At 44.2% G+C, this 10,594-nt stretch overlaps 1 long non-coding RNA gene across 1 annotated transcript in view; it reads right to left on the bottom strand.

The window, feature by feature from the left end:
- Window positions 1–3,754: 3,754 nt before the first annotated feature.
- LOC123521265 overlaps window positions 3,755–10,594 on the bottom strand; it is a 48,272-nt gene continuing 41,432 nt past the window's right edge. Inside the window, exons 2-3 of the long non-coding RNA XR_006679737.1 lie at window positions 4,426–4,528; window positions 3,755–4,330 (exon numbers count right to left, since the gene is read on the bottom strand). This is a non-coding gene — a long non-coding RNA (uncharacterized LOC123521265). The remainder of the gene's footprint in view (window positions 4,331–4,425; window positions 4,529–10,594) is intronic.

Raw genomic sequence — 10,594 nt, 5'->3', positions numbered from 1 at the left:
AAAAAAAAAAGTTCACGTGTTGCATTTCCTCTCTTTTAAAAGTTTTCCATTAAAAAGAAAAATAACTTATTTGACTTTAACTCAACTCTCATGCAAAAATAAAATGGAAAGTTGGCTCATCTTGGCAGCGCGGACAGGGTCCTTTACAACAAAGGCAGCACTGTAGCTCCCTGTAGGAAGGTCTGTCTGGCTTTAGGCTGTGAGGGCCTCTCTCCCTTGCTCTCCACCTAGTTCTGGGCTCCCCAGACTTGTTTGGGAAGTTGGAGCCATTGTTGTCCATGGTGTGAAATCAGGGCCATCCCCTTGTTTCCAGTGCTCTGGACACCTACTCACTCTTCATCACTTCCTGAGCTGGCCTCCAAGCTCTGGGAAACCTTGAGAACTGTTGTTGAAAGCCATACCTGGAACCTTCCAAGACACTTCTCATCCTGTATTACCTTGGCTCTGTGACCGTGTGTTGCCTGCCCACCACCCAGTCCCTCCTGGTATGCGTTGGCAGGGCCCTCCTTTTTCTCAGATGTAATCACACCTCACCCACAAGGAGCTAACAGCAATACCTTTCTCCTGTGCGGCGATCATTTTAGGGAAGGGCTTGTGACTTGACACGGCTCTGAAAGTGGAGGAAAATGAACAGCAGGAAAACCTGAAAATGTTCTTAAAATAAGATTTTTGAAAAGAGAATTTTTGCATCAGGAGGTGCAAAACATGGCATGTGGCAGCCATTTATTATGATGATGATGATGATCATTAGGGAGAATCCATAAAATCAAACCAAACCCTCTGCCTTGAGTCAATGCCAGCTCATAGAGACCCTGTAGGATAGGGTAGACCTGCCTCTGTGGGTTTCTGAGAACGTGGGAGTAGAAAGCTTCATGTGGTGGCTTCAGAGTGCTGACCCTGAAGTTAGCAGCTCACACGTAGCCACTATGCCCGCAGGGCTCCTTTGTGCCAGGGATAGCCAGGTAGAAAGAATGTGGGCCCTTGTTGAAGACTGTCAGTCTCACAGGGAGTGATCCTGTGTCCTGCCTCCAGTGAGCTATTTATCTCCTTAGTGTCTTCAAATGAGGTCATCAAATTGCGACCTGATTGACAGGCTAAACTCCATCCCTTTACTCTTAAGTCTCAAACTGACAACAGATTATGCAGCTACAACAATGACTATGAGCTGTAGAATCAACCAACCCTAGGACAACTATCTTTGTGTCTTTGAGACTTTTCATTCCACATCAAGTTTTCGAATTGCTTATGAAAATTTGAGCCAGAAGGCCTCCTGATCTACCTGCCTGCATCTATTAACATGGAAGGCAAAGAATCCGAGTGATGGCTGTGGTGAGTTTTTGTTGAAATCTCTGGAAAGGTTATGAAGTTCATGTTGGGATTTGTTTATTTATTTTTAATTAAAATGTTTATTTTAAGATAATCATGGATTCACATGCATTAATAGAGCAGCATCCCATGAACTCTTCCTCCAATTATGTCCCAAAGAAACATCTTGTGAAATTATAGTACAATTACATCTAATAAGTGGGTATTGATACAATCCACTGATAGTGGATGTCACTGGTTTCAGATGTACTCGTGTGTGTGTGTGTGTGTGTGTGTGTGTAATTATCCAAAACTCAATGCCACTGACTTGATTCTGACTCATAGTGACCCTATTGGACAGGTCGAACTGCTCTGTGGTATTCCAGTCTGTAACTCTTTAAGGGTGTAGGTAGTCTTGCCTTCCTCCCAAGGAGCAGCTGGTGGTTTAGAATTGCTGATATTGCAATGAAGAGCCCAACAAGGAACACCCTGCACCATCAGGGCTCCTCTGTGTGCAATTTCATCACTGTGCAATTTCATCACTGCAGCCTAGATATAGAGCTGTTGACTATACTATTTGCTATTTGGATAGGCTTTATACTTTTTCAAAGCATCTGCTAATCCATTCTGTGTCTTAAAACAACTGATTAAGTGAATAAACAAATAAAATTAAAGGAAAGCAAACAACTAGCTAACCAGTTGCTGTCAATTAACTCTAACTCACGGTGATCTCATGTATGTCAGAGTAGAATTGAACTTTATAGGATTTTCAGTGGCTGATTTTTCAGAATCAGATCACCAGGCCTTTCTTTGGAGGTACTTCTGGCTGCACTCAAACCTTCAACCCTTCGGTTAGCTAGTGACTGTTTAACCGCTGTTTCATCTTGAAATTGAAAAAAAGATATCACTGCTTTCCAGTCAGCTCTGACTACAGGACTCTACAGGATAGGGAAGAACTGCCCCTGTGGTTTCTGAGACTTAATCTTTTTTATTTATTTTAATCATTTTATTAGGGGCTCATACAACTCTTATCATAATCCATACATACATCAATTGTGTAAAGTGCATTTGTACATTCATTGCCCTCATCATTCTCAAAACATTTCCTCCCCACTTAAGCCCCCAGCATCAGGTCCTCATTTTCCCCCTCCCTCCCCGCTCCCTTATGAGCTCTTGGTAATTTATAAATTGTTATTTTGTCATATCTTGCCCTGTCCGACGTCTCCCTTCACCCACTTTTCGGTTGTCCATCCCCCAGGGAGGAGGTCACATATAGTTCCTTGTAATCGGTTCCCTCTTTCCTACCCACTCTCCCTCTACCCTCCCAGTATTGCCACTCACACCACTGGTCCCGCAGGGATCATCCGCCCTGGATTCCCTGGATTTCCAGTTCCTACCTGTACCAGTGTACATCCTCTGGTCTAGCCGGATTTGTATGGTAGAATTTGTGTCTTGATAGTGGTGGGGAGGAAACATTTAGGAACTAGAGGAAAGTTGTATTTTTCATCGTTGCTACATTGCTCCCTGACTGACTTGTCTCCTGCCCGAGACCCCTCTGCAAGGGGGTGACTTAATCTTTTATTATTTTTTTATTAAATCATTTTATTGGGGGGCTCATACAACTCTTATCACAATCCATACGTACATCCATTGTGTGTCAAGCACATTTGTACATTTGTTGCCCTCTTCATTCTCAGAACATTTGCTTTCTATCCGAGCCCTTGGTATCAGCTCATTTTCCCCCTCCCTCCCTCCCCATGCCCCCTTCCTTCATGAACCCTTGATCATTTATAAATTATTTTGTCATATCTTACACCGTCCGACGCCAAGACTAAATCTTTACTAGAGTCAAAAGCCTCTCTTTTTCCCTCGGTAACTGATGGTTTTGAACTGGTAACCTTGGGGTTAGCAGCCCAACACATGAGCACCCTGTACCACCAGGGCTCCTTTTGTGTCACCCAGCTACTCTGAAATATTTATACAGTTGTGGGGGAAAGGACAGCTCCCCCACAACTAATCACGGGTTCAGTAAGCGCAATTGATGGTTAAGATATATAGAGATTATAATAAAGTCATAGAAAATAATAGGAGAAAGTAAAATAAAGAAGTCAGACACATTTCAGGGTAGTGTACTTACCTCAGCTCCTCTTGGTGGTACAGGGCAGGAGAGAACCGGAGTGAGTCTTTTATTGCTAACCAAGGCATATATCTTTGGGGGACATAATTACAGGTAACCACACACATCACAAGAAGGGGTTGTACAATAGGCAACATGAGCAATAGGAGGAGGATATACAATGGGCATAAGCATAACAGAAAGGGAATGAGCTAGGGGTGTACACATGATAGGAAGGGGAGAGACTAGGGGTATGCATGTGACAAGGGCAGACCCTAGACTCAATATGGCAGCTTAACCTTGGTTACCCTTGAGTGGGCTTGACCTCTCTGGGTTCTCCTACGAGGAAACAGTCAACTACTATCTTTATCAGAAGGGAGTGGGACAGACAGATACAGTCTGATTTCTCTTGATGGCTGATAAGCCTTAGGGAGAATAACCTCTGAGTTCCTTCTGTTGACCTCCAAGTGTAGTCATTAACCACGTGTAGCCAGCAGCTAAGTTAGGCATATATTTGGGGGAGACAACTTGGAAGAAATCCTTCTGTTTCCCACACACAATTAGTGCTTGCGGAGGGCTGGAGGTAGGTATCGCCATGGAGAAGCTACTGGAGAAGGAAACCTGGGCTTTCCTGACACAGACTCTGACTGCTCCTGGAAGCGTTGCCTTACTCCCCCGCTCCGGTCAGTTCCCACCAGGGCCGAGTGAAATCGTTCTTATTGAAGGACAGGCTTGGTTCTGGACCAGGTGACTCCAGCAACGTGCAGAGCAGTGTCACAGAAGCTGGGGAGTGTTCTTGTACACGATGAATCAATTCCTTCAGTGTTCCCCACCTGTCAGGCAACAGGGTTTGGAATGAATTCCACCAAAGCTCACAGGCTTTACTGGGGAGCTTTACAAAGCAAGAATCTGCAGAGAGGAGAAAGCGCAGAAAAGCATGATGGTCCGAGGAGCTCTGCTGGGCGTACTTACCGTGGGTGGACATCCCAGGGGAGGGCCCTTACCCTCTTGCTCTTCTCTTTCCACCAGGGAGTCAGCTAGTCTGGGGTTAGATAGCAGGAGTTGCTTGGGAAATCCAGCTGTCCAGATCCCGAGGACTGTGAGGATCTGGGGAAGGACAAGGAGGGTGACTTTGTCTTACGTACTTTGGAGATGTTATCAGACCAGTTCTTGGAGAAGGACATCAGACTTGGTAGAGTAGCGGGGCGGAGACTGAAGGAGGGAGGCCCTCAAGGAGACGGACACCGTGGCTGCCACAATGGGCTCAAGCGTGGGAACCATTGGGAGGGTGGAGCAGGACAGGGCAGGGTTCCGTTCTGTTGGAACCAACTGGATGGCACCTAAGAGCAACTGAACCGGGGACTGGACCTGTGGGAAGCTGGCTGCAACCCCTCATGTCGAAGGAAGGCGAGGAGCTCAAGGTTGCAGATATTAAATTTCTTACGGCAAACTTTGGTCAGTTGGGGGTCAATCCTGATGGTGCCTACAGAGGTATGTGACTCATCTTTGAATTCCTAGACACCCCAGAATCTGGCGTAGACTAGAGACCTGAGAGATAGCTGATGAGTGAATGAATGCCCAACTAGGCAAATGAATGGCAATAGAGAACAGCTGATAAATATTAACATTGTTGCCTCCCCTTCTGGATTCCTTGGGGGAAGTCTATATGCATGCTGCCTCTACTTGCGTGCCACCTCTAGAATAATCTGAAATCGAGGATGTTCACCGACTCAACTAAGACCTATTGTTGGGCACCACGAGAGTCCATTTCAAGCAAGACCCCACTCGCTGCCATTGAGTCCATTCTGACTCATGGTGACCCTATAGGAAGGGTAAGACACCCCTGTGGGTTCCCAAGGCTAGAACTCTTTACGAGAGAAGAAAGCCTCATCTTTCTTCCACAGAGCGTCTGCTGGTTTTGAACTGCTGCCTTTTCAGTTAGCAGCCCAACACATGCTAGCAGGGCTCCTACGAAGACTTGCTTCTACTGAATTCTTCCTGCTTCTTTGTTGTTCTGGCAAGAAAAGCCAGTACCTGGGATCTCTTGTATTCACAGTGAGACCCTACACAAAGGATGATCCTGCCACCAGTTAGCCACTCCGAATTTCCCACAACCACTCAGCAATTTAAACCTTCAGTCTTTTGACCAAATTCAGTGTGGAGTATAACGAGAAGTTAGACAACCTTTGTAAATATTTTGTGAAAACAATCTGGGAAAAGTGGGGGGGAGCCAACCTATTTTCTAATTTCTTTAGCACTGAAAACTCCTTTGAGTAAAATTTCCCCCAGAGAATTCCTGTAATATTCATATTACATATATTCACTGTCCTTGAGCCAATTCTAACTCACAGCATCCCTGAGGGACAGGGTAGAACTGCCCTTGTGGGTTTCTGAGACTGTAACTTTTTATGGGAGTAGAAAGTGTCTTCTTTCTCCTGTGGAGTGGCTGGTGGTTTCAAACTGCTGACCTTGTGGTTATCAGCCCAGTGCATAAGCCATTATGTCACCAGGACTCCCTTAGGATCCCTGTATAGTTGTTACATAGTAAAGCACTTATCCCTCCATTGGATCCCCTATGACCATTGACTGGAGACACGAATAGTCTTGCCCCTGGAGAGAGTACATTGGAAAGTGGATTACTTCCACTCCCCACTTCCTCCAACTGAGGGAGGGGCAATCTCCCTTAGGAGCTTACCTGGGTGTGTCTTTGATGGAGATCACAGTACTGGGATTTCACAGTCCGAGTCACGCCCTGACTGACTCAGGGCAGGTCCTGGTCTAATACTGTAAATTCCTCCATCTAACACAGTGGTTCTCAACCTTCCTAATGCCGGGACCCTTTAATACAGTTCCTCATGTGGTGGTGACCCCCAACCATAACATTATTTTCGTTGATACTTCATAACTGTAATTTTGCTACTGTTATGAATCAATGTAAATATCTGATTTGCAGGGTATATTTTCATTGCTACAAATTGAACATAATTGAAGTACAGTGATTAATCACAAAAAATTTGTAATTATATATTGTGACATATGTATGTGTTTTCTGATTGTCTTAGGCGACCCTGGTGAAAGGGAAGTTCGACCCCCAAAGGGGTCTCGAACCACGGTTGGGAACTACTGGTCGAACATAATGTGCTTGTCCTGATCATAGCCTGGATCTTGCTTCGGGGGTTTCACTAGTGACTCGGAGGTATTGATCTGCCACCAACCATGTTTTGGTGACAGTTTTCTTTGATCTCCCATGTCCTCTTTGAAGCTCTGTTACTCAGCACACCCCCAGACACGGTTATGACTTTGGGCTAATGGTCTCCCTCACCCAGATGATTTGTCTGTGTACTTATCTTGTTTTCTTGCCCAATTTAAAAAACCTAATAAATGTTCTCTTAAAAGCAAATCGTCTTCGTCATCATCGTCATCATCAATTTATCTCAAGAGGAAACCAGAGTTGGGTTGTCCCACGCACCTCCCCCCCCCTTAAAAACCATCCCTCTGACTCTCTTTTAAATGACTTTTAAGTTTCGTGAGAAACAGAAAGTAGCTAGAAGAATTACCACTCTTGATCTAGCCCCGTCCCCTTGCTCCTGCTATCACTGCTTTCTGGGAATAGCTCCACCATGGTGGGCAATCTGCTAAGGCTTTTTGGCTTTCTAGGTTTGAAAGGAATGTTCTGGGAGGTGCCAGGCATGCAGCGTAAAGCCAACAAAAGCCTCTGTCTAGTCTTTGGCTATCGATTTACCCTCCTTTCTAGTCATTAATGCACAATTATGGTAGCTTTTCTTCAAATTTTCACATCTAGGGATGACCCACTGACTGATGTGGTTTCTGTCTGCCAGATAGGTGGGGAGGGGCTGGAGTTTAGCTGCAGAAGGCTCCCTGGTGGTGCTGTGGTCAAGCTCTCTGCTGCTAATGGAAGGATTGGCATTTGGCGCTCACCAGCCACTCCATGGGAGAAAGCTGTGGTAACCGGCTTCTGTAACGATGATTGTCAGGATACTTGATGGGATCGCTCTGCTCGGCCTCAGGATGGAAATGACCCATCAACAGGTTGAGATTTGGAAATTAAGTCTTACCATCAAAAGAGAATATTGAACAGACAAGCTAGCTTGTCCAATATTCTCACCTCAACAACGTTCCTTTGAGATGTAGAACAAATCACAGGGTTCCTATCGAGGACCCAGTCCATCATGATTTTGTTTGAGCCCTTGTGGTGTACTGGTTGGTTATATGGTGGGTTGCTAACTGCAAGGTCAGCAGTTTGAAACCATGAGCTGCTCCGTGGGAGCAAGACAAGGCTTTGTAATCTGCTACAGAGTTACAGTCTTGGAAACCCACAGGGGCAGTTCTACCCCGTCCTTTAGGTTCACAATGAGTGGGAATTGACTCGATGGGAGTGAATTTTGTTATTAAGAATGCTGGGCAATGGGTGGGATTCCAAAACACAAGCACAGAAAGCACTAAATGATACTTAACGGCTTCTAAAAGAAAAGAGAATTTGCATTACCTTCAGAAATTGCTATAGCACTTTCTGAAAAAAGAACCAATAGGAACTTGCAAATCTGACCTTGGCTGGAACAAGAAGAGAGAAAATCTGGTCCTTCTTAATTTCCCATTCAGGGTCCCAGTATTCCAGGAAGCCGTTTGCTCAAGTTTTTTTTCTCCATTTAGCTCTGGTGAATGCCCGGCCTCTGTGCCTGGGCCCTGCTGCCAAGAATCCTGCTGGCGCATTCAGATGCCATTCAAGCAAACAGCCCTTCACACCGCCTCACACTTGGAAGACTGTCTTACAGCATAAAACAGGTGGAAGGGCATTCTGCCTTTAGAGTTCACTGGCATGTCTTGGCTACGTAATGCCAAGAATGACAACAATCTTTTGTGTTATGTTTGGGGTTGGGAAAGACTAGATATTACTATGAACAGCAGTTAACTTGCTGTTCAGACATGATTCCGGGGCAGCTGTTATAACTCCAGCAGCAATAACTCCAACTCTTGACTCTATTGCTAGGATGGAGTGGCTGAAACTTTTGACAAATCCTTAATGCTGTTGGCCATACCACCAATCAACTTGAAGACTAATGCTTACTAGTATCCTAACAAGAAAGTCCAATGAGCAAATTCATCAACCGGGTTGTGTTTATACTCCATTGCCATTCTAAATATCTCCTTTCAGTAATGCTACTAGTATCTCTTCATCAGCACAATTTTATTTACAGGGAACACATTACTCAGCTTCACAATGGGATTATAAATTCTAATTTGTGACTTTGCCAACTGTTTGTTCTTGGCCAGAAACTTTAACCCTTGTTTAATTTTTAGTCTTGACACATCCACATGAAGAATCTTCTAAACAATGTTTTTTGTTTAGAGAAAAAGATTGTTTTAGTATTCCAATGGTAGTTATTGAGAGGAAATTAAGTTTACCCTCCAGTGGATGATAAAAATATGACTAACTGAAATAAATTATTCTGGAAAAGGAAATTTTAGTCTATTGGGTAAATCTCCTCAAGAGGTTTAGGAATTAGAATTCCCTAAATCTTATTTTGCATTTTAGTTTAGCTTTTAAAAAATAGTTCCATGGTTTGGCTTTAGCATGTACTATTAGCTGACCACAACCAGACCTATAATAAGTTACACAATTGTCCTCATTCCAGAATGACTTAATCATGGGCATTATTGATACACTTAATGATCTTGTATCACCAATAAAGCCCTGGAAAGAAAATTGACCTTGGTTCACAATCGACTTAACATTTTCATTTGGTTTCATTTGGTCACAGCTGGAAAGCTGGACACATAGAGCCATCTGACTGTCCCTGTCCCTGCTCATCCTACCCACTATTTTGGCTCAATCATTGTTTCCTTCTGTCCCTAGTACTGTCTCTCATACTTGTCTCAACTTTGCTGAGTCAAATCCTAACATGGCTTCTGCTGTTGGACTGGCTGATCTGGTTTGACCTGTCCAGAAACTACCACCACTCACCTTTGCCATTTTACACTGTCATTCCTGGTACCTGATCAGGTCCAGCAGCCTCTGCCAGTTCTTATATTCTTACAATGTCTTCTTTTGCCATCATATTCCATTGGAGCTAAAAAAAAATCCTTGACATTTGTACTTCTTGCTTCTCTTGGCCACTCTAGCTGTTCAGCTGCAGGCACTTCATGCCCTCATTTTTCTAATGCCAATCCAAAGGTGAACGCTTGTCTCAACCATACTTTGATCCTTCCTCTGATCCTTTGGACATGCCACTTGGACTTGATCTTTCTGGGATTCCAATCTTAGCTTTCTCCTCTGGACTTCTTCTTTAAGCATTCTTTGTCCCTGGCATCTCACCCTGCTCTTGGAATGAACACTAATGGTGATAACCCCTATTTTGTACTGTGTTCTTGTTAACGCTTCTAAGTCAGGCCAGCCCAGCTGGCTCCAGGCCTGGCCCAGATTCACTTGGATGCTCTTGTCACCTGCTTATCTGCCCTCCACAATGGTAGCACTTTGGGGACAGGTTGGTAGTGTTACTCTACTGACCCTCCCTTGGGTTTATATGTCTACATCAGAGTCCACTGGGACAAGGAAGAGTAAGTAAGACTTAATCCAAATGGGAAAAAGAGAACTTTAGTGTGAGAGAGGAGTTAGGAGAAAGGGAGACGGGATGGGAGAATTTAAGTGGAATTAGTAGGAAAAAATAAGAATGTGTTGGTTGTTAGGTGCCGTCGAGTTGGTTCCAGCGCATAGTGACCTATAAACAACAGAATGAAACACTGCCTGGTCCTGCACCATCCTCACAATTGTTCCTATGCTGAGCTCATTGCTGCAGCCACTGTGTCAGTCCATCCCATTGAGGGCCTTCCTGTTTACCAAGCATGATGTCCTTCTCCAGGTACTCGTCTCTCCTGACAACAGGTCCAAAGTATGTAGGACAAAGCCTTGACATCCTTGCCTCTAAGGAACACTCTGGCTGTACTTCTAAGATAGACCAGTTTGTCCTTTCAGCAGTCCATGGTACTTTCAATGTTCTTCTCCAGCACCACAATTCAAATGCACTGGTTTTTCTTCCATGTTCTTTATCCAACATCCAAGTTTTTTTAAATTACTTACTTAATTAATTTTATTTTATCTATTTTTTAAAACATTTTATTAGGGGCTCATACAACTGTTATCACAATCCATACACA

This window comes from Echinops telfairi, unplaced genomic scaffold (assembly GCF_000313985.2).
Source record: "Echinops telfairi isolate 266 unplaced genomic scaffold, ASM31398v2 ScPeMD7_7;HRSCAF=31, whole genome shotgun sequence".
Taxonomy (NCBI): Eukaryota; Metazoa; Chordata; class Mammalia; order Afrosoricida; family Tenrecidae; genus Echinops; species Echinops telfairi.
Note: the sequence above shows the minus strand (reverse complement) of the source record. Positions and strands in the feature narration are given on the sequence as shown.